The 25,377-nt window shown below is 50.1% G+C and overlaps 1 protein-coding gene across 1 annotated transcript in view; it reads left to right on the forward strand.

Annotated features, from left to right (window-relative positions):
• DET1 (DET1 partner of COP1 E3 ubiquitin ligase) overlaps nt 1-25,377 on the forward strand; it is a 92,485-nt gene that overhangs the window by 62,450 nt on the left and 4,658 nt on the right. Inside the window, exons 5-9 of the transcript XR_006203334.1 lie at nt 12,684-12,822; nt 14,504-15,405; nt 17,369-17,587; nt 19,619-19,781; nt 23,256-23,397. The gene's annotated coding sequence lies outside the window, so the exon portion shown is untranslated. The remainder of the gene's footprint in view (nt 1-12,683; nt 12,823-14,503; nt 15,406-17,368; nt 17,588-19,618; nt 19,782-23,255; nt 23,398-25,377) is intronic.

A 25,377-nucleotide genomic window follows, 5' to 3' on the forward strand; every position in this document is an offset into this window, starting at 1 on the left:
CTCAATGTCACAGAGACCGCACCCAGCCCTGGTAGTGCCTCTTTGTTCCTTGCTGATCCAGAAACACAAGCTTGCCCCTTCTCTAGGCCCAGCCCCTACACAGGACACCGGTGGCTTTTGAGGGGGTGCCATTCTGCCACCACAGTCTCTGTTCTGAGAAGACCAGAACATCCCTAACCCTCTTTGCGGCCAAATACATTGGATTCAAAGGAGCCTTGTTTGCTGACAGTTTGTTGTCGTTGATCATGAACGTTTACTAAGTGCTCACTCTGGGGTCAGGAGCTAGGTAAGCACCTTATATTGGAAGGTATTCCTTCATTTCATCAATTCTGAGATGCATTTTTCAAAATTGGAGTGTATCCAATATGGGGATCTCGTCAGTGTCCGTCGGCAACCACAACGTCACCGCTGTCGTCGCCTGTGCGGGTTCACACTGAGCATGCTCTTCACGTTGTCCTCATTGCTGTTGAGTAATGTGCATTGGGGATACCACATGTGTTAAATGTCCATGCTCTTTGAAGTGTCTTCAAAAAGAGTATCCTAGGATTTGGTGTTGAAAGGTTATTTTATATACAGAAAGGTGCGGAAGCCGAGCAGCGTGGTTAATTTTGGTATCAGCAAAGCAAAGCTTTGCCACTGAAGGAATGAACGTGAGGCCACGCTTTTTTGCAGAGCAGCCACCGAGTGCTTTTTGGAACTAAGAGAGAAAGATAACCACTGGCAAATGAAGTTTTACTGGCATACTGAGTTTCGTGGAAAAGGACCGCCTGTCACACAACCAACAAGGCAAGTGAAGGAAGGGGAGACTGTCACAGGCCTCGGAATAAATGGAAGAAGTTGTAATGCAACGAGAGGCCTTGTGTGACCAATTCATGCAAAGCGCAGGACTAATCATTAAGGTGTGAACTGGTCACAAACTTCCTGCTGACTCTGAACAGAAGCCGATTCACTTCCAGGGGCACGTGATTCAAAATAGGAAGAAAATGAAAACTAGAGCCTAAGTTGAATGAGAAATACTAATGACACTGGATGTTCTTCAGTGTCCCCCTAATACCTCTAAATCCAAAAAAAAAAAAAAAAAAAAGGCCTAAAATGCTCTTTGAATATGTATATGTTTTAAGGGTACTAGTAGGGTTTGTTTTAACTCGATACGGTAAGACACACAGAGATGGAAATGACTGTCATGAAGGAAGAAGTCTGTTTTACCTACACGTCTCTAGAAACGGGGCAGGGCATATCAGGCCCCATGGGGAGGCAGCTGGGTCAATCGGGAGGTCGAGGAGCCAGGGGAAAATGTGGGTGAGAGCCTTTATTGTGGTTTCTACAACAGGCAAGGCAGGCTGAGAAGGCTTGGGATTGGCTAATCTGAATAATTTCGGTGAGCTCTGCGACATAGGGGCTGCCCCTAATTGTCTGATACCTGGCTCTGAGGTGATTAGGGCAGCTGGATAGTGGCCCAGAGTGTGAGAGCACCGTATAGGAGGTGGTTGGGGCATTGGCTCCGGATTGGTTGGTGTGCGTGTAAAGGCACACTCCCAGGGAGTTGTTTGCTGTCTCTAGGAGTTAGCTGACCCTGGGAGGGGCAGTCCCTGTAAGGTCAGTGAGGTCCTAATAGGTCAAAGCATCAGAAAATAAAAGGTACGGTTAATACAGTACAAAATGTCCTAAGTACTAAGGCGTCGTCATGGTACGATTATCTAGGTTCCTTTGTTAGTGCCGCATGGGTGGTAGCCCGCTTCCAGGATGTCCTGCAGTGATCCCGCCTCCTCGATTCATGCTTTTGGGTAGTTCCCTCCCACATTGTATCTGGGTTGGTCTGTGTGACCAAAACGACACAAGCAGAAGTGTGAGTGTGTCACTTTCAAGCCTCGGTTTAGCAGAAGTGTGAGTGTGTCACTTTCAAGCCTCGGTTTATAAATGGCATCTTGGGGCCAGGCTTCTACATCCACTCTACCCCCCCCCCCCCGCTTCAACCACTCACTCTGGGGGAGACCAGCTGTCCTGTCGTGAGGACATTTGGACAGCCTTCTGGAGGGACCCGCTTGGCTTCTTGCTAATAGCCATGTGAGAGAGATATCTTGGAAACGGGTCCTCCGGCCTCAGTCAAGCCTGTGGATGACTGCAGCCTCATGAGAAACCCTGAGCAAGAACCACCCAGCCAAGCCACTTCCAGATTTTTGACTCTCAGAAAGCCTGTGAGATAAATGTGGTTTTAAGCTGCTGAGTTTGGGGGGCAATTTGTTATGTAACAATATCTAATGAACACACATGAATAATGGCGTGTTTTGCAATATGACACCTTATATTTGAAAAAGGCCATATTACCCTCATTTTATAAATAAGGAAACTAATCTCTGAGACGCTAAGTGATTTGCCCATCATTACTAGTTAATAGCAGGTAAAACTAATCCAGCCTGTGTCAGAATTCACTTAAATCCTGGATTTATAGAGATCTAAACTGGGGTTTCACTGATTACCAATAACATTCACAGGGAATTCTTACGATTCAGCGCCTCTGTATCCACTCCCTCCCTTAGAGGGGGATGACCAATAAGGATATTTTTTATTAAGGTTGAAAATCCACATATTTCTCCCTCTTAACACTAGTATGTTGGTTGACTTATTTGTTCATTTATGTATTAAAAATGTTTTGAGGACCTACTAAGTGCCAGGAACTAGGAATATAAGAATTCGTGTCATAGCCCCAACCGTTTCTGGTCTGAAAATGTTTCTGAATACAGCCGTACCTCAGAGATAGTGCCAGTTTGGTTCCCCAGCACTGCCGTAAAATGGATATCACAATAAAGCAAGTCAGATGAATGTTTTTGTTTCCCTGTGTGTATAAAAGCTCTATTTACACCATGCAATAGTCTGTTAAGTGTGCAGCAGCATTATGTCTAAAAAAAACAATGCACATACCTTAATTTTAAAAATGTCGCTAAAAAATGCTGCCACCTGAGCTTTCAGTGAGCTGTAATCTTTTCGCTGGTGGAGGGTCTTGCCTCAATGTCGACGGTGCTGACTGGTGGCCGCTGAAGGTTGGGGTGGCTGTGGCAATTTCTCAAAATAAGACAACGGAGAAGTTTGCTACATCAATGGACTCTTCTATCGCAACCAATTTCTCTGTAGCTGGTGATGCCATTTGATGACTTTATCCCACAGCAGAGCTTCTTTCAAAATTGGAGTCTTCTCAAAACCCGCCGCTGCGCTGTCAGCTGAGTGTAGGTAATATTCCAAATCCTTTGTTGTCATTTCAACAATCTCCTCCGCCAGTAGGAGGCACTGTCTCAGGGAACCGCTTTCTGTGCTCTTCCCAAGAAGCAACTCTTCATCTGTTACAGTTTGATCATGAGATTTCATCAATTCAATCCCATTTTCAGGCTCCGCTTCCTGTTCTCTTGCTGTTTCCACCACATCTGCAGTGACTTCCTCTCCTGAAGTCTTGAACCCCTCAAAGTCATCCAGGAGGGTTGGGATCAATTTCTTCCAAACTCCTGTTCATGTTGGTATTCTGACCTCTTCTCATGAATCATGAATGTTCTTATTGGCGTCCAGGATGGTGAAGCCTTTCCAGAAGGTTTTCAATTTACTTGCCCAGATCCGTCAGAGGAATCCCTATCTGTGGCAGCTATAGCCTTACAAAATGTATTTCTTAAATAATAAGACCCGAAAGTTGAAATTATGTCTAGATGCGTGGGCTGCAGAATGGATGCTGTGTCAGTAGGTGTGTAAACAACATCAGTCTCGTACATCTCCATCAGAATTCTTGGGTGACCAGATGCATTGTCAACGAGCAGCAATATTTTGAAAGGAATCATTTTTTTTTTTCTGAGCAGTAGGTCTCAACAGTGTTTGGGTTTGCAGTATTTCGTGTACCGTGTTGTAAACACAAGTACTGTCCGGACTTTGTTACATCACTGACAGAGCACAGGCAGAGTAGGTTGAGCGTAATTCTTAAAGGCCCTAGGATTTTCAGAGTGGCACATGAGCACAGGCTTCCACTTGAAGCCAGCAGCTGCATTAGCCCCTACCAACAGAGTCAACCTGTCCTTTGAAGCCAGGCATTGACTTCTCTCCAGCTAAGAAAGTCCTAGCTGGCATCTTCTTCTGATATAAGGCCGTTGCATCCACACTGAAAATCTGTTGTTTGCTGGAGCCACCTTCATTAACGATCGCAGCTGGAGCTTCTACGTCAGCACTCGCTGCTTCGCCTTGTAGCTTCATGTTGTGGAGAAGGCGTCTTGTCTTCCCTTAAGCCTCACGGACCAACCTCTGCTAGCTTCCAACCTGTCTTCTGTGGCTTCCCTACCTCTCTCAGCCTTCACGGAAGTGAAGAGAGTGAGGGCCTTGCTCTGGATTAGACTTTGCCCCCAGGGAAGGTTGTGGCCGGTTGGATCTTCTCTGCCGGCCACGAAGACTTTCTCCTTGTCAGCAGTGAGGCTGTTTCTCTTATGTGTGTGGTCACTGCAGTAGCACTTTTAATGTCCTTCAAGAATTTTTCCTTTACATTCACAACTTGCCTAACTGTTTGGGGCAAGAGGCCTAGCTTTTGGCTTCTCTCAGCTTTCAATATGCCTTCCTCACTGAGGTTAATCATTTCCAGCTTCTGATTTCAAGGGAGAGATGTGTGACTCTTCCTTTCACACAGACACTTAGAGGAGGCCACTGTAGGGTTACTAATTGGCCTCATTTCAATATTGTTGTGTTTCAGGGATCAGGGAGAGTGAGAAAGAGGGGGACAACTGGTTGATGGAGCAGTCAGAACACAACGACAAAACAATTATGTAACATCAAAGATCACTCATCGCAGGGGCGCCTGGGTGGCGCAGTCGGTTAAGCGTCCGACTTCAGCCAGGTCACGATCTCGCGGTCCGTGAGTTCGAGCCCCGCGTCAGGCTCTGGGCTGATGGCTCGGAGCCTGGAGCCTGTTTCCGATTCTGTGTCTCCCTCTGTCTCTGCCCCTCCCCCGTTCATGCTCTGTCTCTCTCTGTCCCAAAAATAAATAAAAAACATTGAAAAAAAAAAAATTAAAAAAAAAAGATCACTCATCGCAGATTGCCACAACAAATATAACAACAATGGAAAAGTTTGAAATATTGCAAGAATTACCAAAACGTGACACGGAGACTCAAAGTGAGCAAAATGTTACTGGAACAATGGAGCCGACAAGCTTGTAGACATGAGGTTGCCGTGTAAAATCTGCGGTGTGCGAGAGATCCCGTAAAATGAGGGGTGTCGTCGTGCCATCGGGGAAGCTTCCAGATAACCAGTGTCTGAATGCGGAGGTGGGAGGAAGGAGCCGAGGGGTGGGTTGTGCGGTGGGAGCCCGGGCTTCTCTGTGTCCTGCTTTATTAACTCTGATGATGGAGTTCCGTGCCCCCCCAGGGAGCACTTACAGTTCTGTCCCCCCCCAGGGAGCACTTACAGATCCACAGGACAGCTGCCTAAAACTGCCGCCTGGCCCTGCCAGCAGAAGCCGAGTTCCCAGGCCCCATGCTGTGCGTCCCATTCATCGTCCTGAGACCAGAGAGAGATCTCCTGGTCTTCAACTACTGTGTGTCTTCCAAACTTAGTATTAATTTCCCAGGATTAGGAGAGGAGATTGTCACTTCGCTTTAATTAATTGTTGAAAGAACAGAGAGGGGTCTATATTTCTGCTAAAAGGAAAATTTAAAAAACGGAGGGAATGGAAATATTCTGAATGGGGGAACCCAGAAGTAAAATAAAGGTGGTTTTCAAACTCAGTTTCTTCTCCCTCATCTTTAAAGGCTTTTTTGGGGGACGGGGGGACACGTGTTATGAGGTTTGAAGTCTGTCCTTAAGGAGGGATATGTTACTGAGAATAAATTGCCTTTAGATTGTTTTTCACAGTCAGTTTATTTTGTTTTATTTTATTTTTATTTTAGAGAAGAGAGCGTGAATGGGGGAGACGGGCAGAGGGAGAGAGAGAATCTTAAGCAGGTTCCACGCTTAGTGTGGAGCCCAATGTGGAACCTGGTCTCACAAACCATGAGATTGTGACCTGAGCCAAAATCAAGAGTCAGACACCCAACCGACTGACTACCCAGGCACCCCTTCCACAGTCAATTATTTTTAAAGAAATGTTTTAATGTCATTTTGGTTAAAATTTTTAAGAATATAGCTTATCTGAAAAGTGATTATCAACTCAGGGTAGGTTACAGATAAAATTGAGGTCATGGGCATGTTAGAATCTTGACAGAAATTTTGAAAAAATTAGTTGAGATTTTTATTGGGAGAATGAAAAAGTGTGTAAGTTTTCACATTATAAATTGCAGAAAGTTAAAAAAAATCTTATCTGATGAGGTTATGCAGAAGATGGATTCATAACTGAGACACATCTCCCCCAAATCTTGGAGGGACATGAGATTTTCCTGCTTATCAGATAGGGGGATTAGCTTTGGAAGGCTGAAAAGCATTGCATTAGATAAATACTGGTTTTCAGGGCTCCAGGGTGACTCAGTTAAGCATCCAACTCTTGATTTCAGCTCAGGTCATGATCTCACAGTTGGTGAGATCGAGCCCCACACTGGGCTCCACACTGAGCATGGAGCCTGCTTGGGATACTCTCTCTCCATCTCGGTCTCTGCCCCTCCCCTGCTCATGCTCGCTCTCTCTCTTTCTCAAAAATAACATTAAAACAAATTGAACATATACAAGTGGACACTTTTGCATAACAATTATCAAAATCACATGACAAATGACAACACACTTACCAAAGGATTGATTTTCTTAGTGTAAAACATTTTTAAAATATAAAAAGATGAACAATCCCCAGTTAAAAATGGGCAAAGAATCTTATTAGCAGAGTGTTCACAGAAAAAATACATACACGTGGTCAACAGCTATATGAAAATGTGACATTTATGGCACAAAAACAGACACTCAGATCAACAGAACAGAATAGAGAACCCAGAAATGGACCCACAAACGTATGGCCAGCTAATCTTTGACAAAGCAGGAAAGAATATCCACTGGGATAAAGACAGTCTCTTCAGCAAGTGGTGCTGGGAAAACTGGACAACGGCATGCAGAAAAATGAACCTGGGCCACTTTGTTACACCATACACGAAAATAAACGCAAAATGGATGAAAGACCTCAATGTAAGACAGGAAGCCATCAAAATCCTCAAGGAGAAAGCAGGCAAAACCTCTTTGATCTTGGCCGTAGCAACTTCTTACTCAACACGTCTCTGGAGGCAAGGGAAACAAAAGCAAAAATGAACTACTGGGACCTCATCGAAATAAAAAGCTTCTGCACAGCGAAGGAAACAATCAGCAAAACTAAAAGGCAACTGACAGAATGGGAGAAGATATTTGCAAATGACATATCAGATAAAGGGTTAGTATCCAAAATGTATAAAGAACTTATCAAACTCAACACACAATAAATAATCCAGTGAAGACATGGGCAAAAGACATGAATAGACACTTCTCCAAAGAAGACATCCAGATGGCCAACCGACACATGAAAAGATGCTCCACATCACTCATCATCAGGGAAATACAAATCAAAACCACAATGAGATACCACCTTATACCTGTAAGAATGGCTAACATTAACAACTCAGGCAACAACAGATGTTGGCGAGGATGTGGAGAAAGAGGATCTCTTTTGCATTGTTGGTGGGAATGCAAGCTGGTGCAGCCACTCTGGAAAACAGTATGGAGGTTTATCAAAGAACTAAAAATAGAACTACCCCTACAACCCAGCAATTGCACTACTAGGCATTTATCCAAGGGATACGGGTGTGCTGTTTTGAAGGGGTACAGGCACCCCCCCCCCCAATGTTTATAGCAGCAGTATCAACAATAGCCAAAGTATGGAAAGAGCCCAAATGTCCATCGAGGGATGAATGGATAAAGAAGATGTGGTATTTATATGTATACAATGAAGTATTACTCGGCAACCAAAAAGAATGAAATCTTGCCATTTGCAACTATGTGGATGGACCTAGAGGGCATTATGCTAAGCAAAATTAGTCCATGAGAGAAAGACAAATATCATAGGGCTTCACTCATATGAGGACTTTAAGACACAGAACAGGTGAACATAAGGGAAGGGAAGCAAAAATAATATAAAAACAGGGAGGAGGACAAAACATAAGAGACTTAAATATGGAGAACAAACAGAGGGTTACTGGAGAGGTTGGGGGGGGTGGGCTAAATGGGTAAGGGGCATTAAGGAATCTACTCCTGAAATCATTGCACTATATGCTAACTAATTTGGGTGTAAATTTAAAAAATAAAAAATTTAAAGCAGAAAAAAAAGAATTAAAAACAAGAAAAGAAACAAAATAACCTATAAAGAGAATATATGATAGTGGCATCCTATCAATAAACCATTATGACTTTCATAAAAAAAATGTGACATTTATTTTTCACCCATCAGATTAGCGAAGGTTAAGTGTTTGATGATGCCATGTTGTCAAGAGCGTAGGGTGCTCTCCCCTACTGTTGGGGGAGTAAACTGATTGAAACTTCTTGAAGGACAAAAGAGCAGTGTCTTCGTAAATATTCATATTTTGAAAACCCAGTTAAGTTCTGTGCATTAGGACAAAACATTTGCATATGTGAGCAAGACATATGCACAAGGCCATTTCATTGTAACTTTTCCACTGTGAAAAAGTGGAAACTACTTGATGTGCATTGATAGAGGACAGACAAAATGAATTACAAGCTCTGTCCATAAAATCGGAGCTGATACAGCTGTGAAAAATAATGAGGCAAGTCCATACACATTGATTTGGAAAGCTCTTTGAGCTGTAGTAATTGAACAACTGTATTTAATGTGAAAACATATTTTTTTAAAAAACTAAAAAAAAATCTGTGCTGAAATTGAGGTCACTATAGATATTAAATATATCCATAGTCATGGAGTCGTAGAACACTTTTGAAAACATACTGAAGACCCTATTAACAATAATTACTTCTGGAGAGCAGACGTGGGGGCAAGGGAATGTGGACATTTACTCTCTAGCTTATTTCTTTTATCTCTGTAATCCTTTAACTATGAACACGTATTACTTAACATTTTTAATGAGTTTTGTTCAATTTTTAGTTGGGGTATAAAGCACAAACCATCAAATTTACCAGCGTACTTATTTACGTGCAGTTCAGTATTGCTAAATATATTCACATTGTTGTGCCATCAATCTCTGCAGTTGGTTCATCTTGCAAAACTGAAACTCTGTCCCCATTATGCAATAATTCCCATTTCTCCCTCGCCCAGCCCCTGGCAACCACCGTTGTGCTTTCTTTCTATGAGTATGACTAGTTACGTCCTGTAAGTGGAATCATACGGTATTTGCCCTTTCCTGGTGTCTTTTTGTGACTGGTGAATGTCACTTAGCAAAATGTCCTCAAGGTTTGTCCACGTTGTAGCCTATGTCAGAATTTCCTTCATTTTTGGGGCTTCCGGGTGGCTCAGTTGGTTAAGTGTATGACTCTTGATTTTGGCTCAGGTCACGATCTCACAGTTTGTGGGATTGAGCCTCGCGTCAGGCTCTGCACTGGCAGTAGGGGAGCTTGCTTGGGATTCTCTTGTCTGCCTCTCTCTCTGCCCCTCCCCTGCTCATGCTCTCTCTCTCAAAATAAATAAATAAACATTAAAAAGAATTTCCTTCATTTTCAAGGCTGAATAATATTCCATTACATGTACGTGTATACCACCCTTTGTTTACCCATTCACCCCTGTGTGGACACGTACGTGTTGCTCTCGGCTATCGTGAATAGTGCTTCTGTGACCATGAGTATACAAATATATCTTTGAGATCCTGCTTTCCATTCTTTTGGATATATACTCAGAAGTGGGATTTAAAGAGTTAAAAAAAAAAAAGTGTTTAGCCAGTGAATTCACCTGTAGCAGCCGGGATGGTATTAGGTAGGCACTCTGTGGGCTAGTTGAGCCTCATAGTCTGAAGCCAGGATTTTCTTTACTAGCCCCCGGGGGCTCGGCAATTTCATTGCAGCCCCCTGAGCCTTTTCCCTGTACAGCCAGGAGGGGCCTTAGCAGGATGGTGAACCCGCTGCTCCCTGCCTGCTCCTGCCTGCATTAATTCAGCACATTTCTATAGCTCCCCGAAGAAAGAGGCTGCAGCAGCATTTAATTAGCAGCCAGGAACATGCTTTCCCAAGGACACGACTTATTTCGCAGCCAGCTGTTGCCAGTGGCTCCCTAGCAACATGCAGTGCTCACATCGGATTGCTTCTCTCCAGACAAGTGGGGGGTGGCGTTTGGCCAGTCCACCTGCTGTCACAGCCTGGGGTGGGGGCATGGGGCAAAGGGTCCCTGGGTCCAGGGCTAATTCTCTAAAAGAAGCAAATGATCTGAACCTGTTATTCCTGCAAAGCCAGATGTGGTGCTAAAACCTCATGACCCTTGAACTGCCCACCCCACCCATCCTTCGAGTGCATGATCAGAGCAAACAGCAAGAATATCACCAGCTGTAACACAGGTAGAGCAACATGGTCTAGAAAGGTCCATTGGGATTATGAAGTGCAGCTGAGAGACTTTGGGGGAAGAGAGATGATCTCACCCCATAGTAAGCAGAGCCTGCCTTTCAGAATGGACTTGGGGGTGCCCTGGGAGCACCCCATCTTGGACAAGGGCAAAAGGAAAGCTTCACTCCAACTGGCCCACTAACTGCTCTGGTTTTCCTGGGGCTTTGGGAAGAGGGCATGGGGAGATAGAGGTCAGTGGCAGCCACCACCCTGAACCTGAACTTGCCATTCCTTAAGGGGTCTGAGAGGTGGCTGCTCAGCAGCCTGACTTGAGGCCTGGTTCCTCCCAGATGCTTCTTCCGCAGAGGCCACAGACTGGACGTTTTTGAGATGAGGTGCTGCTCAGTGACACGCTTTATGTAGCATACGTGGTGTTTTTACAGTTTTGAGGATTTGTAAAATAGCCATGTTGCCATCAGGAGGCCCACAGGCTGGCTTGTGTAACCCCACTTTGCCCATCCATCGGCCGTTGTGTGTGTGAGCCCCACGCCTTTCTGCACCCACAGTGGTGAGGGAGGCTGCACCTGCAGGGCCCCCCTTGTATTTACTCATTGTTCCACAGACGTTTCTTGAGCTGCTTCTGAGTGTCAGAGCTGAGCTGGGCGCTGGGCTGAACAGACCCAGGGAGACAGGCTGCGGGATTCCTTGAAAGCAGCTGAGAGACAGACGGGTGCGCCAGGGGCCTGGGAGCAGACACCCTGGGTGCCTGACCCACACGGGGCCAGCTTCTGGCAGAGATGCTGCCTGAGCCCAATTCCAAAGGAAGACGGGGGTTAGCCTGGTGAGGAAAGGGGAGAGGAGGGGAGAGGGAGGAGGAGGGGACGCCGCCAGAGGCTGGAGTCACAGAGCTTGGCCTGCCTGGGGACTGGCACAGCAGACCTTCAATTCCCCAAGGCCAAGAGCACCTGAGGGGGTGGTTCTGCTGAGGGCTTGCACTTGGCCCTGAGGAGTGTCATCGTGAAACCATGTGTCAGATTTGTGTTTCCTGACCACTCCGGCTGCAGAGTGGATTTGACCTGGTGAGGGCAGTCAGGAGGTAGGGAGGTAGGGCTGGGGAGCAGGCTGTTGAGGTGACAGAGGAAGTGAAATATCTGTGTAAGGGCTCTTTGGGGTCCTCCCTGTCACACCCCAGGCGGGGAACAGAGCTGCCTTCATAGGTGCAGAAACCCTGCAGGGTGGGCCTCCCGTCCTCTGCGTCCAGCCTGCTTCTCACGGCTTCTCCTGCCCACCTGGTTCCTGCCTTCTCCCACCTGACTAGCTCCGCACATCTGGCGGCTGACCCTGGAACGTCAGGTGGAGGCTCGGCGCCGTGTGGCCCAGAGTCAGCGCTCAGGCCGTGACAGCTCCTTTTGGGTGGCAAAGCCGGTTGAAAACTTGGCTTCTCTCTGAGTTGCTGCCTCTCAGATGAGGACCATCTCTGTGCTTGATCCGGCCCCGGTCCTGGGCCCACCCGGCACACTTGACCAGGCCTCTGTGCCCTGTGGCCTGTGGGGGGTGGTCAGGAGCACTGGAGGTCTGGCAGTGACCCAGGGGTGGGGAGGGGGTGAGCAGTTGTACGTGGGGGCTGGGGGAAGAACAGGTAAGGATGAGTTAGGCAGGTGGGACGGGGCGGTGCCCGACCAAGACCAGGGACCCAGGAAGAGGCGGTTGTGGAAGGGAAAGTACCAGACACAGTTGGCAGGCTGTGGGACGCCCAGTGAGGCATCCACAGGAGGGTGCGTAATGAGCCTGGAGAACCAGAGCTCTAGCCTGCAGGTCAGGATCGAAGGGCCAAGATCACCCAGGGGAGTGTTCTTGTTGAGAAGAAAATACAACAACAATAGCTAGACTCAATTGATGGGTCACTGTGTGCCCAGCATGGTATTTAAACTACATGTTCATTAACTCCTTAAATCCTCACGACAACCTCATGAAGCAGAAACTGTTGTGGTTGGCACTTGGAAGACCAGGAAGGAGAGATTAGGAGGCATTTCCGGATCACTCGGCCCCTGGCCCTTGGTCACTGGGTGGGAGAGTGGAGATGGGAGCCCGAGTGGCCTGGTTCCAAAGCTCGTGTTGAGAACTGACTGTCCTGGGCTCCACCCGTGACTGCCCTGCTGTGCAATCCCACCTCTCTAAACAGCAGCGCCGTGTGGGAAGTAACATTACTCCTGTTTTCACAGGAGCCCATCGAGGCCCGGAGACTTAACTTGCTCCAAATATCACACGCAGTGCGTGGGAAAGTCAGGGTGTGAGTCCAGTTCTCTCGAAGTCCGATGCCTGAGCTTCTCTCCTGCACGGCCGGGCCAGACAGCGAAGGAGGTGAGGACCCCATGAAAGACCGAGGTGGGAGTGGGTGTTCAGATGGCCTGAGTGTAGGGGAGAGTGAGGGAGGGACAGAGCTGGAGGGCAGACTCACCCGGCACTCCCGAGGGAGGGAGTCTAGTGAGGGCTGAGAGTGTGGCGTCTAGGATTCTGACTCCACCCCTTCTCAGCCTCAGTTTCTCCACCTATAAATATGCACAAGAATACTGATGTAAGGGTCAGGAGGATGAAGGAGGAGACCGCACGCCCGACACGGTGCCCAACACACGTGGCAGAAGGCACCCTCTCGGAGTGGTGGGTGCGAGGGAGGGTTGGAAGGGTTGACCGGGCATTTTCACGTCCTTCTGCCCATGAGAGGGAAGGCTTCGCTTTTCCCATTTCTAGAGAGACCATGGGGGACGATGACCCTTGGTTCTGGCTTCCCTTCCAGCTGCTTCTTATTGATGAAGTGAGAATAGGAAGCCATCACCTCAGGGTCCCCCCACTGTGGAGGCACAGGCCGGCTTGTCCCAGCCCGCAGGCACCTTCTAGGTGCATGCTTGGTGTTGTGTGAACCACAGAACAACAGGAAGCCTGGCTCGGGGGTGGCCGTGCAGAGGGAGGCTGTGGAAGATGGAGTCTTTCTTCTCCAGGAAAAACAAAGCTGTGGCTGGACTCGGTGTCACAGAACTGAGGGCAATCTCGCACAGCACCGAATTCAGAGCCTCCTTCCGTTCACTCTTGAGTGAGGTCGTGGGCTCACCCCCACGGCTCTGCTTTTCATGCCATCGAGTGACGTTGTCATTTCTTTGGCTCCCGCGGCATTTGGACCTCTTCTTGGGTTTGCGGGATCCTGCACTGCACGAGTCCCAATCGGGAGCCGAGACCAGCCCCCTGGCAGGGGTGTCACGGCTGAGGCTCTGCCCACCCCCTGGCCCCGCCACACTTGTGGGCAGCGACTCAAGTTTTACTATCAAAACTGCTTGTTCCAAATGCAGTGCACACCGTGAGTAGCATACGATTATGGAGAATCTGGATAATTACTGCTGGAGTAACGAGGATTAGGCAAAATAATTCCCATTTTATAGAATGGGAAAGTAACTAAGAATAACATGGGGGTGGGGTGCCTGGGTGGCTCAGTCGATTGAGCATCCAACTCTTCATTTCGGCTCAGGTCATGATCTTATGATTTCGTGGGTTTGGGACCTGCATTGGGCTCCAGGCTGGCAGTGCAGAGCCTGTTTGGGATTCTCTCTCTCCCTCTCTCTCTACCCCTCCCTGCTCACGCAGTCTCTGTCTCTCTCAAAGTAAATAGATACACTTAAAAAAAAAAAAAAAAAAAGAATAACATGGGGGTCTCTGTGCAGACCTTTCATGTTATAGTCTTTCTCTAGATTCTTAAGTTCCCTCCGTGGGTGTCAGGACACTTTCTGAAGAGGGTTATAAAGCCGTTGCTTTGGCCATCATTATTAGCATGCACACGAACAGAGCTGATAGCCCTGCTTGAGTTAAAGGGGATATCTGCTGCCCAGGGGGCCTTCTGGAAGGTCAGAGGGAATGCAGGTGAGCTAAAAACAGCTGCCATTTTCTTGGGCGCTTCAGCCAGATGAAATTCTTTCTGTGTGTTAACTTAGTGAGTCCTCTCGGCTAATCCTCTGAGCTTCCTGAAGTGCCTACTGTTGTTGTTTCCATCTTATAGATGAGGGACTCAGACACAGAGAGACTGAGCAAGTTGCCGAAGGTCACAAAGCTGGAGCCGGAATTCAAATTGGACTTCAGAGTCTGCAGCTAAGTCCCTCCCTAGTCCCTGCGTGTGGTGAGGGGCCCTGGGGAAGGACGTGGGGTAGAGGAGGGCACGTGGCGTGTCTGAGACTCCCACTGCCGGCAGGCGACTCTGAGGGAAGGATGGAAAATCCCCAACAGGGCCATAGATGCAAGCCAGGGGGACAAGGAGAGATGCTCCAAGGGATAAGGGCCTTTAAAGAGAGCCATGAATCTCTGGCCAGGGAGGGCGGGTGGCAGATGGGCAGCCATGGGGCCCAGCCCTGACCAGCTGTTGTTTGCAGAGTAGGGAGAGTGGGTGGTGACAGCTGGATTAGGTGTACCCAGCAACCTCAGGGACAGTCAGGTGGAGAGGCACAGAGCGCGTGCGGCACGCGGAGTGGGCCCTTCTGGCTGGCTCTTCTAGTGCCTCCCAGCCCTCGGAGCTTAGTGCTTGCTAATCTCTGTCCTCACGGCAGCAGGAGGTGACAGGGCCATCGCTCAGGCCGTGGCATCTCCCGCCTCTTGACGGCCAGGGAACCTTGGATCAGAGAATCTTCTCCGTTCTAGAAAGTAAGATGTAAATCTCCAGTGATGGACCCAGAGTCCGTAACTGGAGTGAACCGTCTCTCCTGGCCTGCTGTCAGCTCTCCTCTCTTCCCCGGCCTCTGTGCCGCCTCCAACTTGGTCTGCTGATTTCATTTGTTTTGTCTGCCCTTGTGTTTCCTGCCTCATTTCACAGAGGGGTTGAAGCAGCTGTCAAAAACGCTTTCAAAACAATAGGACAATAAATATTTGCATAACTCAGGGCCAGAAGAATTCGAGGGGAAGCCACCAGAGGTGTGTGTGGAATGCTAGGACCCCTTAGGGACCCCTTTCCAGATCACTGCTTCTTACACTGTAAAGCTTAGAATGAATGACATGCTGGGCATAAGTTTTAGTATTACATTAGCAGTCAATTCGTTCAGTAAATATTTGTTAAGGACCTACTTAAAAAACCACCCCCCACCTCCTAAATTCTTTTGTCACATTTTGGAAACATTGCTGTGGTGCCCTTTCCGAACCAGACACTGGCGAGTGTTTTGAATCCCAGGTAACACTGTGGAATCCACTCCTGAGTATTATTGTTCATCTAGTTGGTAATCCAGAGTCTTTCTACTTCTTGTTTGGAAATGTTTCTCCGGAAACATTCTAGAAAACCACTTAAAAAAAAAAAAAACCCACTTTACGTGATGCTCTCCAACGATTCTCATGGCATCTTTCTGGAAAACAGCTCAGTCAGCATCTGGGTAGTACTGCTCAGCAGTGTGGAGCCGGTCGGGGCAGCCCCCGGGGAACTGAGGTAGAGGCCAGCCCCCCACCCAGATGCTGGCTTAGTGGCCTTTGTTCAGTGAGTGGTTGTTGAGTACTCCTTACGTGCGCGCTCTCTCTTCCACCCTGGGTCCCCCCAAATCCACAAACCTTACGTTCACGGAGTTACATTCCCGTCCATGAAGCAGAATCTAAACAGGAAAACTAAAACCAGAGACATCATCTGGTTTAAGGTTTAAAAAGATGACTCTGGCTGCTGGTGGGCACATGGGTTATGCTTGAGGGAAGGGGTGATGGGGAGCAGGGAGGCCCATCAGGAGGCCAAGACAGCGGGCCGGGCAAGAGCAGGGTAGTAGCAGACATGGGGAGAAGCGGTCAGAATGGGGTCTGTTTCGGAGGTAAGGCCACCGGGACCAGCTAATGGATTTGGTGTGGGCGTGAGGAAAAGGAAGCAAGGCTGCGTCCAAAGATTTTTGGCCTGAAGTGGGCCCGCGGTGCATCAGGTACCTTAGGTAAGACAAAGAGGGAAAGAGTTTTATTTTGGCCATGTGAGGTCAAGATGTCATTTCAGTGAAAAGAAAAAAAACAGATCTATAATTTTCTAGTGATCGGTCACCACTTCACTGAGTGTGGTCTGGACATGCAGGAACAGAGGGGATGGTCCCAAAGGGATAGGCTGTCCCACGCTGTGCTGCCTCGATCAGGGCAACCCGGACTCTTCTGGAACACCCCCCGCCCACGGCAGCTCGCTCTTGTACATTCATTCATTCACTTGGCACATGCAACACATGTTTATTGAGTGCTGTGCTGAGTGTTTTCCATTTGCCCCTCAAAGGCACATGTTTATGACAATCTAAACGGACAACATGTCCACTTCTGTTCCATTTAGTATTTTAACTTTGTTTTTTTTAATGTTTATTCTTGAGAGAGAGAAACAGAGCGCTAGCGGGGGCGGGGGGGCAGAGAGAGAGGGAGACGCAGAATCCAAGCAGGTCGATGCTCCCAGCTGTCAGCACAGACCCCGACATGAAACTCGAACTCACGAACCGCGAGATCATGACCTGAGCCGAAGTCGGATGCTTAACTGACTGAGCCACCCAGGCGCCCCTTAGTATTCTAACTTTTGAAGAAACATGAAAGCCAGATGAATGAATGGGTCTGTTTATAAAATACAATTAATAAGGCCCACGAGGCCAGGCCCCTGTGACCCGGGCTGGTGGGAGGCCACTCAGGCTGCCACCTTCCTCTGCCCCGGGATGTTGTCATGCCTCTGACAGAGCCCTGCTCAGAACCACCAGGTGCACCCCAAACTCCTCTGCATGGCTTTCCTTTGGGTGGCCTCATCTCCCTTTCAGTCCTTCCTGTCAGCATTCCCAGCTTACCCCTGCCCCAGCACCCCACCCTGTGCCATCCTCTCTCAGGGGGCACCTGGCTGGCCAGCGCCCTTTCCCTGTTTCTCATCAGTTATTCTGCTGTTCCTTGTCCCCCCCAGTGATGCCCTCCACCGTCACGGCTGCAGAGGTCCAGCTCAGAGCCACCTCTGAGCCTTCCTTCCCCGGTCACTGCCTGCTCCTCCTCCCAGCCCCAGCCGGCAGGCCTGCTTTCTCCCCTGTGCTTCTGCAGTGCTGGTCCTTTGACGACCGGAAACCCCTGTCCCACCAGGAAGCACCACTGACCTGTGCCTGGGAAGCTAGACTTCTTCCGTCACAAGGTATGGAGGAGGCAGGCGGCTGTGTCCCCATCACTCACCAGGCTCTGTGCACAGTAGAGACTGCTGGCTGGCTGTGATCCTCAAGGTTCCTGAGTGTGTCTGACTCACCTTTGTGGCCCCCACTCACCTGGCCTGGTCCCGCTTGTGCGGGACAGTAAGGGGGCTACTTCCTGCTGCCTTGGAATTGTGATAAAGGACCGCAGCTGAGGACAGTAGATGCCAGGTTCCCTCACAGTCTGCAGCTGTGCCCTTCAGCAGGCCAGGGGTCCGGTTACTGCAAAGGCATTGTTACCAGGAACTTGCTCGAAAGGCAGACTCTTGGGCCTTATCCAAGACCGACAGAATCAGAACCTGCATTTTAACAAGGGTCTTCTGGAGAGTCACGCACATGGTCCTGGAGGAGGACCAGTCACATCCACGTGGGATGTAATAAAAGATAGCAGAACCAACCCAATAACTGTCCCCCCCATCCGGGCAAAGGAAGAGATTAGAAATTCAAAAAAGTATACAGTCACGGGAAACAGAAACTACTCTGGCTGCTCTAAGTTGAAAAGGATTTGTTACTGGAAATTAGGTGTTTACAGTGCCTTTGGAAGGGCCCAGGCGTGGGTGACCTCAGACCACTGTCTCTCCTTGACCTAAGGATGGGGACCCCGCCCCTGCCACACCACCCCTCAACACCTGCAGAACTGGAAAATGTCTAGTATCTCCCTAACCAAAGCAGCGGGGAGGGGATGGCCTCATCTTCCTTCCGTATCTTCTACTTGGTGACACCTTATCTAGGACCTGGACTGGGCTTTGAAGTCAAGTGATGGGGGGAGCTGCAGAGTTCAGGGTGCCTATCGGAATAGGAGGGTGCGGTCTCGTGCCTTGGCGGGAAGCGTGCCCAGCTGCAGGAACCCTGTGAACCTGCTCCACGCCGCCTCTAAGGCAGGGTCTTACAAGAAGGTTCTTGGGAGCAACCTACTGATGTGTCTCCAGGAGCTCAGGTGGAACATATATGTGGACGTAGAGAACAGTGTCCAGTCTTGCTTCCTGCCGGAGAAGCCAGGCGGTGGGAGGCTGGCGGAGCAGGGCAGGGGCAGGGGGTGGTGGCTGGGTAAGCCACGCTGCTGGCATCTGGTAGGGCTGGGCTAAATGGGGCATCGCCAAGGTTCCTGCAGCTCAGTGGGCACTGGGGAGAGAGCTGGGCCTGAGCCACCGTTGCTGGTACCCCCATTCATCCGCCAGGGCCCAGGGGGTCCCTGCCATAGGAGGCTGGGTGCTGAGATGGTGGGAGAGGTCAGTCACGGAGTGCACATGCTCGTCGCTGAAGCAGTCGTGTTGGGGTTCTCTGAGGAGCAGACTCTGTGACAGCCCTGGGTACAAACTGTTCATTAGGGAGTGGCCCAGCATCGAGGCCTGTGGAAGGGAGGGGAGGAGCAGGGTCGAGCAGAGGTGGTGCAGGCCCCACAGCCTGGAGCTGAGGGGGCCAGGTGCACACTCGATCACTCGTGTCAGATAGGTCGTTGTGGGTGGGTGTGCCTTTGGAAGGGTGTGACTGGTTCAAGGCAGCTCTCTGCAGGCGACCCTGAGGCTGATGGAGCTCCTGGCAGCTGGGCAACCCCCTTCCTTGAGGGGGTCTGGACAGCACAACTCCATGCCCACCACGGGCCCAGGGCTGAGGTCCCTGCATCGGTGGCTGGGTGGATGGGACTGGTCTCCAAAGAGCCCCCATGGACCTGTACAAGCGCCAGCCTGTCCTGTGGAGGTGTGAATGCTAGCGTCGGCCAAGAGAACCCCAGACAGGAGGACAAGGCACTCTCTAAGCCCCTCGCCCCCACATTGCATTCCCCTCAACCCTGTGCTCGGGGGAGTGGAGACAGGCTGCAGACACAGGGTGGAGAGTGGGGGAGAAGCTCTGGGCTGCCATGAGGTTGAAGTTTTGTTATGGGTTGGGCTGGACTTTGAGTCTCTGAAAGGGAGTGGTAACTATCCAAATGGAACTTACTCTTTTTTTGTTTTTCAGTTTTATTTTTATTTATTTTTTAGAGACAGCGAGCAAGCAGGGGAGGGGCAGAGAGCGAGAGACAGAGAAAATCCCAAGCCGGCTCAGCACTGTCAGCACAGAGCCCGATGTGGGGATTGATCCCTTGACCGTGAGATGATGATCCAAACCCAAGTCAAGAGTTGGATGCCTGACTGAGCCACCCAGGTGCCCCCAAATGGGACTTATTCTTACAATTAAATAGGGGATGGGGACTAAGGAGGGCACTTGTCGTGATGAGCACCGGCTGATGTTTGGAAGTGCCGAATCTCCATATTGTACACCTGAACTAATATTACTGTATGCCAACTAAAAAAAAAAAAGTAACCAGGAAGCCATGGAATCTTCCTGTGATGGGGTTCAGGGCTATAGAAAAGGAGGTCTGACATAGTCGATTTGAGGCAGTGATGGGAGAAAAAGGAAACCGGACCCTGTTAGACTCCATCCAAGTCCAGCCCGTTCTTGAACCTGTCCCTCACCCAGGGCCTGCACAGAGCTGGGCATGTCCTTGGGGGGTCTGGAGGGTGGGTGGGCCTGCACTCTGTGGGTGTTGCATCCTGGGAGGTCCTGGAGCCCACGTGGTGACCCAGTTTCCTGCCTCTGCCAGAGCGACTGAGCTCTGATTATGGGGGTGTGAGGGCTCTAAATGACCGCAAAGTACTTTTCAATCAGACAGGAAATAGGCGAGAAATGCATTTCTGTTAGTGCCCCAATTATCCCAATCCCAGCAGGGCAAAAACATGTGCCTGCTCTCAGGGACAGTTGTCAGGATCCCCTGACTGTCCTTCCTCCCCCAGAAGCAGCTTTGTCTTCAGCTTGCGCCACTGAGGGGCTAGAGATGGGTCATCCCAATGGCTGAGGCTCATTTTCAGAGGGCCCGGGAAGTAGAGCCCGAGAAGGGAGCCCCTTCTGCCCCCCAGTGCAGGGCCCTCTTGGGGCCCATCTGTTCCTGGGTGCCTGTGAGGAGCTGGGGCCACTGCCGCCCTCCAGGTCCCTTCCGTGAGACATTACCTGTGACAGCTTGGTGCTTCTCGGCCCTCTTTCACCTGGAAATAGCAGTTTTGCCTCCTGGACCTCTGTTGGATGAGCCCTGCCCGACAGTCTCAACTGCTGTTGTTTTCTACCAGATTCTCATCTCATTTCTAGGGTGAGAGTCTGCGCCTTGCCTCTACGAGCTTCTGGTGACCCCAGGTGGTCCTTGGCTGTGGCCGCATCCCTGCCAATCTCTGCCTGTGTGGCCACCCGGCCTCCCCTCTTCTGTCTGTGCAATCAGACGCTGCCTCCATTTTATTTGTTTAATGTTTATTTATTTTTGAGAGAGAGAGAGAGAGAGTCAGAGTTGGAGAGAGAGAGGAATATTGCTTTTATTTCAGAACAATCGTATGGAATATGGGGGCTGTAGTGGTGGTGAGAGACAGAACTCAATCAGGGGAGGGGCAGAGAGAGAGGGAGACACAGAATCCGAAACAAGCTCCAGGCTCTGAGCTGTCAGCACAGAGCCCAACGCGGGGCTCGAACTCACGGACCGTGAAATCGTGACCTGAGCTAAAGTTGGTCTCTTAACTGACTGAGCTGCCCAGGCGCCCCAACGCTGCCTCCATTTTATAAGGATACTTGTGATCTCATTAGGGTCCATCCAGATAGGGTCATCTTCCCATGTTAAGATCCTTTGGCACATCTGTAAAGACCCTATTTGCATATAGGGTGACAAGTGCGGGCTCCAGGGTTGAGATCTGATACCTCTGGGGACCATGATGCAGCCCCCTGCAGCCTCCCTCTCTCACATTATGCTCTGAACAGTGTGCAGTTTATTGCAGGCTGTCATCTCTGCTCTCTGCCCTTGGTTCATGCCATCCTCTGCTCGACACGTCCCCCTCACCCTCACCCTCACCCTCAACATTTGCCTTCTCTTACTCTTCTTCTTTTTTTTAACGTTTTTATTTTTGAGACAGGGAGAGACAGAGCATGAACAGGGGAGGGTCAGAGAGAGGGAGACACAGAATCTGAAACAGGCTCCAGGCTCTGAGCTGTCAGCACAGAGCCCGACGCGGGGCTCAAACTTACGGACCGTGAGATCATGACCTGAGCCGAAGTCAGACGCTTAACTGAGCCACCCAGGCGCCCCATGCCTTCTCTCTTATCTTCAGCTCAGATGTCACCTCCTCTAGGAAGTGTTCCTTGATACCTACTGTCACACATATGCTCCCGCATGCACGTGCTTGTACACACACACACACACACACACACACACACACACACACAGGTGCCCCTGTTCTGTGGTAGCACCAGTGGTATTACAATGGTCTTTTCCTCAAAGCTGCTTAGGGCAGGTACCAGGTTTTAGGCATATTGTGTCTGAGTGTTGATAGATTTTCAAGGAAGGAAGGAGGGAAGAAAAACCCTTGAGGGATAGACTCTTGAGTCATTTGGCTTTTTAATTTAATTTTTGGCTGCAAATTTTTAACAATCTGGCTTAATCTACAGTTGAGTGGATTTAAGGGAGCAGGAGAACAGGTGATTGGCTCCTACAGAACATTTTCTGATTAAAAAATCACAGGAAAAAAAAAAGCTTTTAAAAAGTAATAATGATGATGGCAGCAAGCTGGACCCACACCTGTGTTCACCACCGTGTTCCCAGCCGGTGCCCACACTGCCCAGAGCTCACAGGAGGTGTCAGAGGGACGCAGGCACCCTGGATGAGCACCTGCTGTATACAGCAGACACGGTGGTCTTAGCGAATGCCCCTAACAGTCCTGGGAGGTGGAGAGGCTGAGGTTCAGACTGAGGCAGAGCTGGTCTCCAACGACCAAGCCCTTCCCACCTCAGCAGGCTGGAAGGGACGGGCAGCTGGAGGAGCCTGAAGGCCCCTGGGAGACGGGATTAGGGGGAGAAGGGCTAACTGCATTTCTGGGACACACAGTCAGGCCTCTGTCACACCCCAGAGGCTCTCCCTCAGTGTGGCCACTAGTGTGTCAGGACCTGGGCCTTCCATGAATGAGCTGTGGGCTCCTGGGATGCCGTCGCTGCGTCCCACTCACCCCCTCTTTGACCTGAGGGGGACCCTGAGGTCTGGAGGGGGTGGGGTGGGGAGTGTGGCCTGACAGCCTGTGTGCCGAGTCTGTGCTCATCTGGGTCTAGATGACATTTGTTCTGCCGGCCAGGGCCCCCTGGACACTAGGCTGCCCCTTCGTTGACATTTCGTTTCCGTTCAAGGGGATTACGCAAATCCATGGTGGTTAAGCCGCCACGGGGCACTATGGAAACAGAGCACTTCGCTCTGTCTGCCCCCTCCTTCCAGCCCAGCAATAATGACACAGAGGCTGGCTTCTCTGGCAAGACTTGTTATGCTAAATCGCAGAGCGTGTGCACAATTTAATTTGAACCCAGGCAGGCAGAGGGGAGAAGCCAGATTAATTACCACAACACATTTCTGAGCCAAGTCAGATGTCTTCCCTCAAATACCGGACCACCTGCAGGATGGGGGTGGGGTGCGTTACAGGGTCCGAGTGGGTCAAAATAGCCATTAATGATGTTGTGTGCATACTTTAGCAGATAATTTATATATAATGTCTAACTTCTCAGCTTTTATACATTTTTTTTTTTTTTTTTACAAACCAGTCTTTTATTTCTATTTTATTGTAGTTGGTTCATTAAATAATCTGAACAAGCACCAGTGTTTACAAGGCACCCTATCCTAAGGGTGAAAAAGATAAAGAGTGAAGACTCCTCTCCGCCTGTTTCCCAGTTACCGTTTCTCTCCCTACAGAGACACTGCCATTTTGGGGTATGTCTTCTCAGGTTCTTAATGCATATACATTTACGTACACCTAGCCTGCCCTTTAAAAAATGTTTTTTTTTACTGTTTATTCATTTTTGAGAGACAGAGACAGACAGGCACAAGCAGGGGAGGGGCAGAGAGAAAGGGAGACACAGAATCCAAAACAGGCTCCAAGCTGTCAGCACAGAGCCCGACATAGGGCTCGAACCCGTGAACCGTGAGATCGTGACGTGAGCCGAAGTCAGATGCTCAACCGACTGAGCCACGCAGGAGCCCCATATCCTGCCCTTTTGTACGAAAATTAGTGACTGTCCTATGCACACTGTCCCCTGGACCCTTTTATCTTTCACTCAGCGATACATGTTGGCTTGTTTCAGGGTTAACGCTCCATTATGATGGATGCACCGTGATGTCTTTTACTGGCCCGCTATTGATGCACATTTTGGTTGCAGTTTTTGGCCTTTACTCACGGTGCTTCAGGAAATCTGTATCTTTGCATATATTTGCCACACCCATGAACAGGATCTAAACTGCACTGTCCAAGGTAGTAGGTACCACCAGCACGTTTCTATTCACGTGTCCGTTAATCCGAACTGAATAAAACCCCAAATTCAGCTCCTTGGTCATGCTACCCACATCTCAGGTTCTCAAGAGCCACATGGGGCCAGTGGCCAACAAGCCAGCGGGGGGGGGGGGGGGGGGGGGGGGTGGAGCATTTGTATTGCACAGGGACAATGTGCTCTGGGACAGCGCCGCTCGCTCCCCAGGATGTATTCCTCGAAGGGAATTCTGAAGCCAAAGGTCTGTGCATCTTAAGTGTTGACAGATACTCCCAAACTTCCTTCTGAAGAGGCTCTAGCCATTTCTAGTCCCCCCAGTAAGGGCTCAGAGAGGAATAGCGCTTTTATGTCACTTCAGAACAATTGTATGGCGTGTGCGGGCAGTGGTGGGGGGGTGGGGGCGGGGTGGGGGGAGAAACGTTCCCTGTGTGCTGATTGCAAGGACGTTCTGTTTCAGTTGCTGGTGACCATTCAAGCATTGCTGTCCCCAACTTACAGTGGGCACGCCTGTCACAGGGAGCCCCACGCGGGCTGCCTCTCCCCTGAGGCCTGGCTTCCTGCCACCTTGCTGAGGGCTGCCTCTCCCCAGCTCCGAGCCACTTCCCTCTCCTCCCCGAGGTCCGGGGCGCCTCCACACCCCGACTCCTGGCCCGCCACTTCTCAGGGGAGAGTGCGGGTGTTCTGACACGCTCCCTGTGGCCACGACACAGACGTTACCAGGATCCTCCGCCTCTCTCCTCACCTCCCACGCTCCCCCAGCCACTCTCCCTTTGGCGGACGGTGACCTCCGCGTTGCCAGATCCAGGTGGCTGTTGCCCGGTCCTCACCTGGCTAGAGCTCTGAGCCACAGCCTGCACTTTGTGCCTTGGCTCCCGAGACACCACACCTGCTGCCTCTCTGACCCCGACCCCCCCCCCCCCCCCCCCCCCCCCCCCCCCCCCCGCCGCTTTGCAGCCTTGTCCTCCTGGAGCATTTACAACTCTTACAACTCAGCCTCCTGCTTTCCTCATTCTCTTCTTTTTTCCTGGGCAGTCTCTGCCCCACCATGGCTTTGATTAGCATCATTTGGGGAAGGAAGGTCATGTATTTTAACTCCCATTTCCTGCTTGCTGGGAAGACTGAGCATCTCTTCATGCTTTTTGACCTTTTATATTCCATATAAAAGCAGGTTAGAAGCAGAGCAGACCTTGGACCCAGATTCTGTCCGTGCAGACCGGGGCTATGGTGGGTCCCTGTCCCTGCCTCCTCCAGGCATGACAGGCCCCTTCCATTTGCACCCCTCCCCCCCACCTGCACCCCAATCCCAGCGCGCAGCCTGCTTTCTGCTTTGGGACTCCCGCCACCCCTCCCTTTCCTCCCTGGCCCCCAGAGCTCCGCTCCCCCAACCCTGCACCTCACACACACAGCGGTGGCCACGGGAGGGGGT

This window comes from Panthera leo, chromosome B3 (genome assembly GCF_018350215.1).
Source record: "Panthera leo isolate Ple1 chromosome B3, P.leo_Ple1_pat1.1, whole genome shotgun sequence".
Classification (NCBI taxonomy): domain Eukaryota; kingdom Metazoa; phylum Chordata; class Mammalia; order Carnivora; family Felidae; genus Panthera; species Panthera leo.